General features: G+C 41.0%; 1 pseudogene; it reads left to right on the top strand.

The window, feature by feature from the left end:
* Positions 1 to 2,204: 2,204 nt before the first annotated feature.
* Positions 2,205 to 3,305, top strand: LOC100348160 (eukaryotic peptide chain release factor subunit 1 pseudogene; annotated as a pseudogene).
* The last annotated feature ends 11,559 nt before the right edge of the window (positions 3,306 to 14,864 follow it).

Genomic DNA, 14,864 nt, shown 5'->3' with positions numbered 1-14,864 from the left:
AAGGGATATTTTGGTTCCATATATTTCATTTAATGAATAACAGAAATACAGTGCTACGTTTTACAGATTACTATGGGGATAAGTCTTTTGATTATTGTTGCCCCTATGGACAGAACCATCTATCAGTACAGGTACTGTGAAAATCTTTTCCAAATCAAAAAGCTGAAAACATCTCTGACACTGATGTTGTGCCTCTTTGGGTAATAAATAGTAGTCAGGCAGAAATGGTTTGGATGACAGGATGCTGAAAATTTCAAATTGTAGTGGAGGTGGGAAATTCAACATAATACATCAATTTGGCATTTTTCCAGAAAGCCCAGATGGTAGAGGGAAGGCTTTAGCAGCTCTTATTTTCTCAGCTTTGGATAACTGAGATGAGGGAAAAAAATCAATAACACATTTGTTTTCACCAAAATATAATTCTAGTCAAAATGGATGCCACTGATTAAGTTTCTAATTAATGATACTAAGATACTATATGTTTCTAAATGAGAACATGCTTGGATGAAGAGGTTATACTCACTATTCTTATGAATGCAGAGCGTAACAAAACTTGATGCAGGTATTGAACCACACGTGTGATTTGATCCCCTGGTTTGCACATGTGGAAACTGAGAGATGAGAAGTTTTCCTGTCTTAGGTAAGTCACCCTGGCAGAGAGACTGGATTGCTGAGTTCCAGTCTCCTGTCGTACTGTGAACCTCTGACTTCCCTGGGTGGACTGCATTGCACTTGGTCATGTTTTATAACTCTTCACTCCTTATTGCTGAGTTCAACCTTTTCCCAGTTGCTTATAACCAGCAGATTTCCTTACCTCTTTAACATACAACCTGCTCTACTTGGAAAATGAGTACTCAGGTCGAGGTACTCAGTTCCTCAATGTTCTCAAATATCACAAGCCACCTTCATCAGAATCTCCAATTTAAAATCAACCCCTTTAATTAAGACCTTTTATATTCAGGAATCACTTATTAAATATACTTTATGCCAAAAGGTGTTTAAATTATGAGTTTTTAGAATCTCAGAGTTTCTTCTCGTACATGATGCCTATGACTAGTACAAGAGAGCATCTACATGAATTTTAAGCCATGCTGTCGGAGAACACAGGGCATCTGTAAGGGGATTAAGAGTTTAGACTGAGATGTTGATTTCATCTCAGATCAGCCACTCTGAGTGCTGAGCTAGAGTTGTGTCAATAACCTGGAGAACATGTTCTCTACAGCAGGATAATCTGGTGAAGGTATTAGCTGTTATGTTACTCTTTCTGTGAGTTCAGCAGCATAGAATGAGTGAGGAGAGGAGTAACGAATGCAGAGCAGAAATCATGCAGCTCTTACATTCTAGTTTCCTCCTTTTTTTCTTTCTTAGTACTCCTGAGGCCAGGAGGAACAGTAGAAAGCCTCTGAAGAGATAACTTCTGGTCGTCTGGAAGTATCACAGACACACTTGCCTGTGCAGTGAATTGGAAGGCTGAGGCCCTCTTACAATTTGTAAGCACTCAGCAGGCCCAGGGTGAAAGCAGGAAGATGTTTTTCAGGATAACAGTGGTCATTCTCCAGTGGCTTTTGCCATCCTCTTGCTTCTCTCTTTGGAAATTCATTGCATCCACTGATCCAGATACGGGGACAGCTCTTGGTCTTGGTGACTTCTCTGGTCATAGGATGCTATTTGGGAAACCAGAATAACTTACCAGAGGGAGCTATATGCTTGGCTAAAATTCAGCGAACAGTTTACTTTGGAAAGAGGTGATTGTGGAAGCCTACAATTTACCATTAGTAGAAGCTCTCACTTTCCACCAATTACTTCCCCATGGAAAACTGGTAGGGTGAGAGAAGATGACTGAAATGGCTAATAGCCATCTTTATCTCCATCCCGAATTATCCATGTGCTTATATGTAGTCTATAAAAGTTCCTAGTGTTACAATCTAGAACCCAGTAAATAGTTCCACACTCAACTTCCTATCTACAAGTCATTTATTTTATACAAAGGTGCTTCAAAAATCTCATGGTAGATGAAATTAAAATACGTTTATTTTGGTGCACAAACTGTTTGAAATCCATGCATTTAAGGTAGGTACAAAAAAGTTCATGGAAGCTCACAGGTGCAGCTGCCTAGCAAGGATACAGTGTCCTAGTGAGACCCTCTGCAAGGTAGGAGCCACTGCTGCCCAGAATTGGGCCCTGAGGGACTAGCAAGCAAGAAAATGGTTGGTGACCCCAGTGCTACTGACAGGACATGGAAATCTGGACTACCAGGAAGCTCATTAAGAGCTTGGAGGAGGCCCGTGGCAGTGGCACCAGCATGATATCATTGATCATTTTTCCCAAAGACCAGATACAACAAGTATCTGGTATTCATCTAACTTCACATCTGAGCAAGCCACTTTTTTTTTTTCCTAGGAACCATGACATCTGCATCATATAACAAAGACTCAAACTTTACAACACAGTACCACCAAATGGTCTGGCTTTTTATTGTGGAACAACTTTAACAGGAGAAGGAAAAGAAAAGAAAGTCAGTGTTGATTTGAACCTTTCAAAGTAATTAATATGTTATTGTATTTATGTGACAATAAATTCCATGCAGAGGTTCCTATAGCACTACTTTCAGGTGACGTTGTTTGGCTTTGGCGTAATAGATGGTCTTGGTATATCTTTTGGCACACTTCAGGGAAACACAGGAGAAGTACTGCATAAATTCACCGTGGATCTCCCAAAGCAACGTGATAGAGGAGGTCAGTAAGCCTGTGTTTTGCCCATTTAAGAATGGAAAAACTGCATAACCATGTTCTGAAAGTAGCAGAGACAGCTGTATAGCTTGTTACTTCTGGGGACAAAGGGAATGGGCTGGTCTCATCTCAGGTGGATCAGCTATCTTTGAAACTGAACTAAATCAGTCTGATTTGTTTGATCAGAGGTTGCAATCAAAAACTTTAATAAAATTTGTTGAAATTTCCTATTGCAGTGAAACAAGCCAGCTCTTGGGTTGTCTACTGAAGTCCTCTCCACTGTGAAATACATTCAAGAAAAGAAATTAATAGAGTGAGTATTTGATGGAATCAGGAAAGTACTATTTTGGAGTTGAAGATGTACAAAGAGATAGGGCAGGAACATGAACTGTTGGATAGCATGCCCCTTTGGAATGATGTGCCAACAACTATAAAAAAATTAGCGTTACTTTGGAAATTGCCACAGATAAGTCACTAGAGGGATCCCCATTTGTGAAAGGATTTGTTAGAATTGGAGGTATCCCATGGTATCAATTAGATTATCAGGCAATGGAATACCAAGGGGGAATATTCTGACTACTAGGAAGTGGACATGGGTCCCGCAAATGTGTTTCTCCCTTTAGCGTCCAACCCAGATGCATACCTGGGTGGAATCCATGCAGATCTCTGCCTTACAATTGAAACGTTTCCAGAATTTAATACTTCAACACTGGATATTGAGAAGAACAAAACAAAACCAGGCCAACCCTACATGTCGGTTTGTCATGGTGTCAGTACAGCAAGATTCAGCTAAGTTCCTAAATGCCACTTTGGGCTGATTTTAAAAAGAACCCATTTTTCTCATTTACTCAGTGGTGAAATTGGTTGCTCTTGTATTTTATGGAAAATTTTTAAACCTTTATACATAGGAGCAAAAATACTTTAACAGTTATAAATCTTAAAAAGTTAATAGAAATGAGATCATACTTTTTTTTTCCTTATTTTGGTTGGAGAAAAATTAAATTGCTGCTTTTCATAGTGACCCATTTACTTGGCATTAGCTTCGACTGCATAACAAGAATATATGTGGTGAAATGTTGGAAACATTTCTCTGTTGGTCTTGGTTTAACATTGAAAAGGTGAGCTAACAGAAGGCAGTGTCAATTTTGCTCCCTCATGCTTTGCCTTCCCCTCCAGACTGTCAGCCTCAAAATTGTATTGTAAAATCAGACCAACTCTTGAACTTTCTTTCTAGTGCACTTTTTACTTCTCTGTGTTTGGTAGATGCATTTGTGCCCTTAGTATCAATTGCTTTGAGAAAGGTCCCTCTAATCTTAGCTTGCTAGCTACCAGTTTGAGATGGATATGTGGGGCTGTTGCTTGTGTTCGAGAGAAATACAACACGCAATTTCAGTTGAAGTGAAGAAAACGAATACGTTCATGGAAAAATGCATACTGTGAAAAAAATAGGCATAGATCTCAAAATGTTTTCTGCCAGACAAGTACCTTTTAATTTCATTAACTTTTTGAAGTATCTGCATAAATATATTTAAAAACTAGTATGTCCAGGACATCTGTCCCTTCCCACTAGTGTTTCCAGTAACTGTCGTGTTGTCTTATTATACCTCTGTCATTGTCAGTTTCAGCAGCATCATTATCATCCAACTTATCTACGTGGATCTTTGGATCAATGTTTTGTTTTTCAGACTGACCTTTTGTTTTTCCCTCTGGTTCCTACTTCCTTGTTCAAACTTACTTAGAGATTTCTATCTCAGTTGGAGCCTGGGCTCCCCTGATTCACCAATAACAAAGTGATTTTATCATAAGTCTCTGTAGTTGACAATAGCCACATGCATTAGAAGTTCCTTGTGACTGTGCTGATTTTGAAATTCATTCAGAGCAATTCAGGAATCTCCTTCCACGTGACAACCCAAATCTCAGTTTTAAATTTTCTTTAATATTTTTCTGGAATTTCCATCCCCACTCTCAGGCAGGAAATACAGCAGCAACAATGACCGCACCGAAACCAATGACGCATTTTATGCTTGCTCATTAAAATTAAATCAGTATGTTCCTGTTTACAAATGGTCTGTTTGGATAATGTTTTTTTTCTAAATGAGAAGTCTCAGTTTTATAAACTTTTTTAAAAAATATTTCTTTTTTATTTATTTATTCGGCAGGCAGGGTTACGGACAGTGAGAGACAGAGAGAAAGGTCTTCCTTCCATTGGTTCACTCCCCAAATGGCCGCCACAGCCGGCATGCTGCGCCGATCCAAAGCCAGGAGCCAGGTGCTTCTTCTGGTCTCCCTCACGGGTGCAGGGACCCAAGCACTTAGGCCATCCTCCACTGCCTTCCCAGGCCACAGCAGAGAGCTAGACTGAGGAGGAGCAACCGGGACAACAACCCGGCGCCCATATGGGATGTGGGCACCGCAGGCGGAGGATTAACCAAGTGAGCCATGGCGCCGGCCCCTATAAACTTATTTTTTTAGTCTTTCAAGTGTTCTCCCTAATCCTTTTTTCTTTGCTTTTTCATGTGTTAGCAGAATGCAGGAGGAATTTTACCCAGCTGCACATCACCGCTTGTAGGGTCTTGGGTCTGTGTGTTGACACTGTTGATGGCCTTTCATTTCAGCTGGAGAGCTTGGGTGCTTGTGTCTGTCCCTGATGCATCTCCAGGTGCTGTGTTCATGGCTGTGTGAACTCGCGGCTTGAAGGTCCTCGTGATTGCTGCTGGGAACTTAGGTGTCTGTCTTTGCTGCCTGGCTTCTTTAGTCTCCCAGACACTATGGACTCTTGGGATTCAGGTGCTCCACCTCCCTCCTGGCTTCAAGCTGTCCATTCTTGATCTGCACTTCTGCACGCCTCATACAGTTAGAGGGCTTCTGATTCTACCATGCTACTGGAGCAAGTCACAGGGAAAGAGGGGAGCAGTACTCCTAACCAGCCGTTTAGATACCTTACTTCACAGATAGTACTCGACTGTTCTTGCACCATGTTGGGCGTGATGGAGAGGAAACAGAGAACCAATTCAGATGCGCTGGGATGCTTCTTCATGTTGTTTAGGAACTTTGTTGTTATTGAGTTTCTATCATTTTGGAGTTCGCCAGGTATCTGTTGCCCCTCTAGGTCCATGCTTAGGGAATTAGGACACTGTATTAGTCAGCTTTTTGTCAGTTAAACAAAATGCGCTAGGGGTGCTAAGTTTTATTTCAGTTTACAGTTTTAGAGAATCTCAGTCAAAGATCAGGTGGACTCCCTTTGCTTCAGCCGTCCAGGGAGGCTACAGGCTGAGGCTGTCAGAACACATGTGAGTGGAAAATTACATGGTGAGCCAGGAAACAGAGAGAGGAATGTTATGCTGAACTCAGCTTAAACAACCAAAATTCTCACGAGAATTGCCTTTGCAGAGCAAGTTCTCAGTAACCTAAAGACCTCCCCCTGGGCCCACCTCCTGGAAGTTGTAAGTAAATCAAGTCTTGACTATTAATGTATTGCCTGTTAACATTAATCCATTAAACTTTACATAAGACTTTGGGGACCAAGACTCCAGTACATGGGTCTTTGGGGGATATTCAAACTAATGGTACTGAGTTCCGGAGAATCAAAAACCTTACCCTGGCTTATCTCTTTGCACTTTTCCTCTAAAATTGTTTCTCTTTCCAGGGGCCAGAGGGATTTGTATTTTTCCTTTCTCTGTAGCAGAAACTGTGCCTACATCAAATCCTTTTCTATAGATTAGAGCTCTATGCTCAGATCTCCGAGCTTTGCTCCTGATATATAACAGTAAAGCTTTGGAATTCGGCAAAGTATTTGTCTCTATACAAGATCTGGCTTGCACTATTGTTATGATATGGACTCAAGAAAATATTTTTTGAAGCTTAAAGCTGAAAAATGATTTCTTTATTCTAGGCTGTGTCTGACTTCCCATAGAAATGAAATGAAACCATTACATCAGAAGCCAGAGGCAACATGATTTATGGGGATGGAAGAATCATTGTTTTAAATATCTCAAAATAGAATCCTCTTTATAACATCAAGGATCCTGTTTTATTTCTGAATGCATAATGCTTAGCCCAGCATCTGCTACTCGGTAGACACTCAATAAATGTTTCTTGGATAAAAGAACAGGGAGCTTTTCTTCAGATCACACTTTATAGCCTACCCTCGGGTAACCCAGGTAATATGAAATCAACCATAGGATGTTTGTGAGTGAACTAAGCACATCTCTATTGGACCTGGTTGATGCGTCTCCTACTTTTACTCAGTCCCACTTGCCCCCTTCACCTCCGCTATTGTCACCTCACTCATGACACAGTAATCCTTCCGGGGTACTATCTGGAAATTGACATCATCATCATCCCAGCATTTATTTAAAATCCAAATTTTCATGTACCGTACTAAATTTGCTGAATCAAAAACTCTGAAGCAGGGCTCAGAAATTTGTGCAGGCTGAAGATGCAGTAATACTTCTGTCTACTTCTGCCTCCCCCAGGGAGGGATAAGGGCCAGGGTTCATAATGGTCTCTACTGAGCCCAGTTGGCAAGGAGCCTCAGCCTCCCAATTACCCCTCTTCTACTGGACCAGATGCTCGATGGTTGTGGCTTTCCAGAGAGCCTGGTGAACACAATCTGGAAATGCCCAGGGAGTAATGCTGCTTACAGATAGTTGAGGTGGTAATAAGTCTTTGAGAAAACTCAGGCCAGTTAACTGTGTTGTCTTGTGCTTGGAGTTGAGATGAATTTAAGGCTATGTGAGGGTGAATACGCAACCTGAGACCCACCTCAGAGTTCATTCCTTAGTAAGTCCTCATTCTGTAATGGAGACTTTATCTGGCATCCTGTCTCTTAGAGCTAGGATCTTACTGCTTTTCTTAGTTAAGTTTACCAAATTCTAAAATGTATTATTAACATTGTACATCAAGACTTTCCAAAGACAGTATCTTCAGAAAAGAATTTGACTAAGTGAAACTTTACTGTAGAATGCAGAAGGTAAAATGTCACTTAGTAATTCAAGCAAGCCAAATAATAAACTACATACAACAAACTCTTTTCAGTGTGTAGGTGTTGATGTTTAACTTTTTGTAGATTTTAACTGAAGAACTGGGAAAAGCCTTAGGGAAATATCTCTGCCCTGGTGTTTTCCTCGTGTTCTGCTTTTTTAGCCATCCAGTGAATCTGTTCTAAGTCCCATCTGTTCCCAGTCCCAAGATGCCTACATTTGAATGGTTGCCTTCCTCATTGAATTGCAGACATTTCAGCTTTTTGTCAGAAGTGTTCAAAGTTCATGTTGATAATAGAGAAGCTTCATCAACTGTATGAACATAGTTTTATACTCTGGTTAATTCCTACTGCAAATTTCAGTTCGGTTCTGAAACTTAGATTTGCTTCTCTAATGGCCATGGTCTTTCCCTCTGAGCACTGTTCTCTCTGAGGGTTTTATCAGAGTTTGCTCTCTCTTTTTTTGTCTGAAGGTCACATCTCTGTGACATCTGTCCTTCTGCCTTGGATAATAGCAAGTGTTCCTTTGATGAGAAAGCAGTTTCCAATCTGAAATGATCATGCAAATGATTCTTCTGGCCCTCTGCTTAGAAGTTACTTCCTGATAATTTCTGTGTGTTATTACCAAATGGCTCCACCTGATGTAGCCCCTTAAGTATTTTTGTTTAACTTTTCATATGTATGATTATAAAATGAAAAGAATAATTTAATTGGTGATATGAGAATATATCTGCTGAAAATAGAGGATTTGGGACTTTTTTTTTTTTTTTTTTTGGACAGGCAGATTTAGACAGTGAGAGAGAGACAGAGAGAAAGGTCTTCCTTCCGTTGGTTCACTCCCCAAATGGCCACTACGGCCAGCGTGCTGTGCCGATCGGAAGCCAGGAGCCAGGAGCTTCCTCCTGGTCTCCCATGCAGGTGCAGGGCCCAAGCACTTGGGCTATCCTCCACTGCACTCCCGGGCCACAGCAGAGAGCTGGACTGGAAGAGGAGCTACCAGGACAGAATCTGGTGTGGATTTGGGGCTTATTGAGGGAGAAAATACTGCATAGTAGGTTTGGGCAAAAACCTAGGAATTCAGCACGCACTTGCCAAGATCAAGTCCAGATCAAGACTGAATGGCATGAATGCAGTCATCATTCCATGCATGATTTAATCAACCCATTTAGTAGGAACTGAGACCAAAGAGGTAGAAGTTCAGAATGTTCCAGAATTATTGCTTACAAATCTTATGATGGAGAGGAAATTGAGACCATTTGAATAGAATAGTTGGTTGATCACATGCCAAAATAAAATTATGAATTAGTTTATGGACCATAAATGTCATTAAAACCCTTTAATGATACTCTATTACTAAATTCAGAGTTGTCAAACTACTAAATTGCTGTTATTGAAAATTTCTGGTTTTGGGGGTGGTGATGTGGTGCAGCAGGTTAAGCCACCATCTGCCCACCAGCATCCCATATCGGCTCCTGTTCAAGTCCTGGCTGCTCCACTTCCAATCCAGCTACCTACTTATGCATCTGGGAAAGCAGCAGAGGATGGTCCAAATCCTTGGGCCCCTGCACACACATGGGTGACCTGGAAGAAGCTCTTGGCTTTGGCCTGGCCCAGGCCTGGTTGTTGCAGCCATTTAGGTAGTGAACCAAAACATGGAAGATCTCTCTCTCTCTCAAAAAAAATAAATTTCAAATATATATATATTTTTTTTTTTAGATAATGAAAATTCTTGGTCTGCACCACAGAGATTCTTCTTAGGTATTTCTACAGTAAAGCCGACAAGTCTCTGTTTATCTAGGAGCCCAAGTGATTTTTCCCACATTTTAAAAACACATTGACATATTCAAGATAAAGTCCAAATTCCTTGACTATAAAAATTTACTGTCCTGTAAGATTCTTTTAAGGTTGTTTAAGCATGATTTTTTTTTCCTGTGAAGTAACTGTTAATGTTGTTAAGTGAATGAAGCCTTCCTTTTGTATACCATTGCTTTTCACTGCGTTAAAAAAGAAAATGACATTTATTTGAAATGCAGAGTTACAGAGGGGTAGAGAGAGAGAGATCTTCCACTGGTGGTTCACTCCCCAAATGCCCTCAATGGTTGGAGTTGGGCCAAGCCCAAGCCTGGAGCTTGGAACTCCATCCTGTCTTCCAGATGGGTACAGGGGCCCAAACACTTGCGCCATCATCCTGCTGCTTTCTCAGGTGCATTAGAAAGGAGTTGGATAGTTTATGGGGCCGCCAGGACTCAAACCAGTGCCTCTATGGGATGTAGGTTGTGCCACAATGCCAGCCCTCATGGCATTGTTATAGAGCTTTTAAAGCATAGGAACAGCTACTCTTTACATTCCTGATCTCTTCTACAAGATAGTGGAACTTTTTTTTTTTTTTTTTTTTTTTTGACAGGCAGAGTGGACAGTGAGAGAGAGAGACAGAGAGAAAGGTCTTTCTTTGCCGTTGGTTCACCCTCCAATGGCCGCCGCACCGCGCTGATCCGATGGCAGGAGCCAGGAGCCAGGTGCTTTTCCTGGTCTCCCATGGGGTGCAGGGCCCAAGCACCTGGGCCGTCCTCCACTGCACTCCCTGGCCACAGCAGAGGGCTGGCCTGGAAGAGGGGCAACCGGGACAGAATCCGGCACCCCGACCGGGACTAGAACCCGGTGTGCCGGCGCCGCTAGGCGGAGGATTAGCCTAGTGAGCCGCGGCGCCGGCCGATAAGATAGTGAACAATTTAAAGAGAGGGACTGGTCTGCCCCTTGCTTCTGATTTCCCATTGCTTAGTATAAAGCAAATTCTTGAAAATGAGTTTTGTGTTTATAAATGCAGCCAAGTGAACATTTGTCTCATTTAGGGGAATAGACATGGTTAACTTATATTTAAATATAAATTATAAAAAATACATTATACTATACTGTTACCATTTGCTTTTCTTTCTTTTCATGTCACTGTCTGGCTTTTGTATCAGGGTAATGGTTGTCTCAAAAGGAATTGGAAGATATTTGTTTTGCATTAGTATTATATTTTGTTTAAATGTTTGAATTTACCAATCAAGTCATCTGAACTTTGTTTTTCTTTATGGGAAGATTTTTAATCACTAATTTCTATGCTTCATATAGATCTATACAGATTTTCTGTATTTTATTGAGTCAGTTTTGGTAATTTGTATCATTCTGGAGTCTTTTACATTTCATCTAAGCTATCAAACTTATTTCTACCAACTTCTTCATAATATCTTATTTTTAATTTCTCTATGATCTGTAGTGATTTAAACTTTATTCCTAATTTTGAATAATTTGCAAAAAACTTGATCACCTTAGGTAAATATTTAAAATTTTTATGTTCAAATAACTGAATTTTGGTTTCATTAATTTTTCTGCTTTCTCTTTTTTGTTTCATTGGTTGGTGCTCTGACACTTATTATGCTAATTTTGGCTTTCTTTTTTTCTGCTTTTATAAGAGGCAAGCCTAGATAATTTATTTTAGATCTTTTTTTCTGTTCCAAATATTTAAAGTTATAAGTTTCTTAATAAAAAATGATTTAACTGCATAGCTTGCATTTTGATGTTTTGTTTTTATTTAGTTATAGTGTTTAAATTTAGTTTGATTTTTTTGTGATTTCTTCTTTTTTTCCATTGTAATTTACTATATTTTATTTATAAATAGTTGAGGATTTCCCAGGACTATTTTTCGTGAATTATAATTTTATTCCACTGTGTCAGAAAATTGTATGATTTGAGTTGTCTTAAATATATTGTGACTTATTTGATGACCCAGCTTATGTATACCCTAGAGAATGTTCCATGTTTGCTTGAAAATATTATGTAGCATGTATTCTACTCTTGGTGGATGAGAATATTTCAGTTAGGTCAAAGTAATTGGGGGTGTCATTGAACATTTCACAGTCTTATGATTTTCTGTCCAGTTGTTTATAGTAGGTGTTTTAATTGAATGCTGCTTTCAGAAATATTAATTAGACCCTTTTGCATAAGAAATCAAAATCTTTACAATCATTCAGAAGATAAAATAATAGAGAGGAAAGAAATCTTCAGTATTACTTGGTTAAGAGCTATCCATAGCTTACAGAAAATTACAAGTGGATAAAAATGGTTTTTAAATGGATATTTTTAACTTTTCTGTTATTAGGCAAAACATACTTTTGGCCTTTACCTAAAATAGAAATACTATTGTAAAATTACAAGTAGATAAAAATATTTTTCAATGGATATTTTTAACTTGACTTTCATCAGGCGAAAAATATTTTTGGCCTTTACCTAAAAGAGAAATATTATTGTGTCAGCTTGGTGAGGCTGCAGTACCCAGTTTTTTTTTTTTTTTTAAAGATTTATTTTATTTATTTTAAAGACAGTTACAGAGAGAGGTAGAGACAGAGAGAGAGAGGTCTTCCATCCGCTGGTTCACTCCCCAGATGGCCCCAACAGCCAGAGCTGCGCCGATCTGAAGCCAGGAGCCAGGAGCTTCTTCCAGGTCTCCCACATGGGTGCAGGGGCCCAAAGACTTGGGCCATCTTCTACTGCCTTCCCAGGCCATACCAGAGAGCTGGATCAGAAGAGGAGCAGCCAGGACTAGAACCGGTGCCCATATGGGATGCTGGCGCTCCAGACTGGGGCATTAACCCGCTATGCTCCAGCGCTCGCCCAAGTACCCAGTTATTTAATCTAACACTAATCTAGGTATGGCTCTGCTAGTGTTTTGTAGATGTGGTTCATGTTTGTAATCCATTGAGTTTATGTAAAAAAGATGACCTTTAGTAAGTAAGTAGAGCTGTACCCAATTAATAAGGGTCTTAGGAGCAAAACCTAAGGTTTCCCAGAGAATATATTTTACCTCAAGACTACAAAATCCACTCCTGTCTGAGTTTCTAGCCTGCCAGTCTGCTCTACAGATTTCTAACTTGGCAGTCTTTCTCTCTCTGTCTCTCTGTCTCTGTGACACACACACACACACACACACACACACACTTCTATTTCTGGAGAACCCAGACTGATTCATTTGATAACTCCTTAGCTCTTCAGCCCCATAGTGTTTCACTATACTTTTTAAAAAAACCCACCTTATTTACTTATATCAGATATACACATTTTAAATGTTTAGTTTGATGAGTTTTGACAAATGTCTATACATGTTTAATGGCACCCCAATCAAGATACGGACACTTTACATTTAAATGTGAGAGTTTGTTAAAATAATAAAAGCACAACTTGTCAAAATATAAAGGAGATAAATAAAACAGTGCTTACAGTCTAATACTAGCATTGCATGAACACAGTATTTTCATTCCTCCCACCAAGAAGTTGTAGGTTCAGCTCCTTGAATTGGTCTGGTCTTGTGTCTTACTGTGAAGTGATGGGCACGTTGTTGTATGCATCCTGTGACTTCTTGAAACTCTGCCTTCACACTCATGAAATCTTCATACTCACAAAATTCTGAAACCTAGATGAGCCTACAGAAGGATGAGAAGTCATAGGGAAGAGAAGAGAAACACCCGCCCCACAGTCCAGCTGATTGCCAGACATGTGGCTGGATACATCCTGGACCTTCTAATCTAGCCAAATCTCTAAGTCAGGGGTTGTAAAACATTCTCTATAAATGCTCATATAGTAAAAATGTTAGTTTCAGGGGCCACATTACCATGTATACAAAGTGCCACTCCTAGGTGCTCCTAAGGACCCTCCTCATATAGTTTTTTTTTTTTTTTTTTTTTTTTTGACAGGCAAAGTGGACAGTGAGAGAGAGAGAGACAGAGAGAAAGGTCTTCCTTTTGCCGTTGGTTCACCCTCCAATGGCTGCCGTGGCTGGCACACTGCGCTGATCTGAAGCCAGGAGCCAGGTGCTCATCCTGGTCTCCCATGGGGTGCAGGGCTCAAGCACTTGGGCCATCCTCCACTGCACTCCTGGGCCACAGCAGAGAGCTGGCCTGGAAGAGGGGCAAGCGGGACAGAATCCGGCACCCCGACCAGGACTAGAACCCTGTGTGCTGGCGCCGCAAGGTGGAGGGTTAGCCTGTTGAGCCACGGCGCCGGCCTCATATAGTTCTCATTGTGTAATTCAGGTGCCTAGGAACGTCCTGTATTTCCCAGTAGACCACAGGGTCCATGGGGTCAGGGATTACATTTCTTTTGTTTACAATACTTCCCCTTGTACAGTGGACATATCTTAAATGTTTATGAATGAATGAACTCTCCTTTTTAAAAGCAAGCAAACGATGCAAAGTTTATATCTCTCATGAGATAGATAGATATATTTTTTAAAGATTTATTTATTTATTTGAATGTCAGAGTTACACAGAGAGAGATAGAGAGGCAGAAGGAGAGGTCTTCCATCCGCTGGTTCACTCCCCAATTGGCCGCAATGGCCGGAGCTCGCCGATCTGAAGCCAGGAGCTATGAGCTTCTTCTGGGTCTCCCATGTGGGTGCAGAGGCCCAAGGACCTGGGCCATCTTCCACTGCTTTCCCAGGCCATAGCAGAGAGCTGGATCGGAAGTGGAGCAGCTGGGACTCGAACCGGTGCCCATATGGGATGCTGGCACTGCAGGCAGTGGTTTTACCCTCTATGCTACAGCACTGGCCCCTACAATAGATATTTTTTTTTAAGGGAAAGGGTTTATTGGGGAACACCCTACAGACTGCATTGAAGGGGCGGCGAAGGAAAAAGAGAGGGAGACTATAAGAGAGACAGAGAGGAGAGGAGCTAGCAAGGAGAGAAGATAGAGCAGAGAAGAGGAGAGAGGAGAGCAGAGCCAAGAGAGACCAAGAGAGCGCAGGAAAGAAGGACCAAGAGAGCACGTGTTCAGGAACAGGCCCTTTTAAAACTTTGCCTGAGGGCGGGCAGGGAAGCAGGAGCAGCCAATCCCTTTAGGATGGGGGTGGATCATGGCTCAGGTAGCTGGGCCATGCAGCCACCTGGCTACAACTGCACCAGTTTCCTAACATTCCCCCCTTTTGTTTTTTATAAAGCAGGATTTGTATGGGGTTACATTAATCCCAAAAGTCCAGGAGGGGTAGAAGGAAGATGATCTGTCTTTAGAGCTACTTCCTCCTTACATGGGGTGATGAGGTACTCTTCACTGGCATGGGGCGATGTCTGAAGCCGCTGTCTCCTGGGTGGGGAGCGGAGTATATCCATGTAGCAGCATGT

This window comes from Oryctolagus cuniculus, chromosome 4 (assembly GCF_964237555.1).
Source record: "Oryctolagus cuniculus chromosome 4, mOryCun1.1, whole genome shotgun sequence".
Taxonomy (NCBI): Eukaryota; Metazoa; Chordata; class Mammalia; order Lagomorpha; family Leporidae; genus Oryctolagus; species Oryctolagus cuniculus.
The sequence above is the reverse complement of the archived record's forward strand: the minus strand, read 5'-3'. Positions and strand labels throughout refer to the sequence as shown.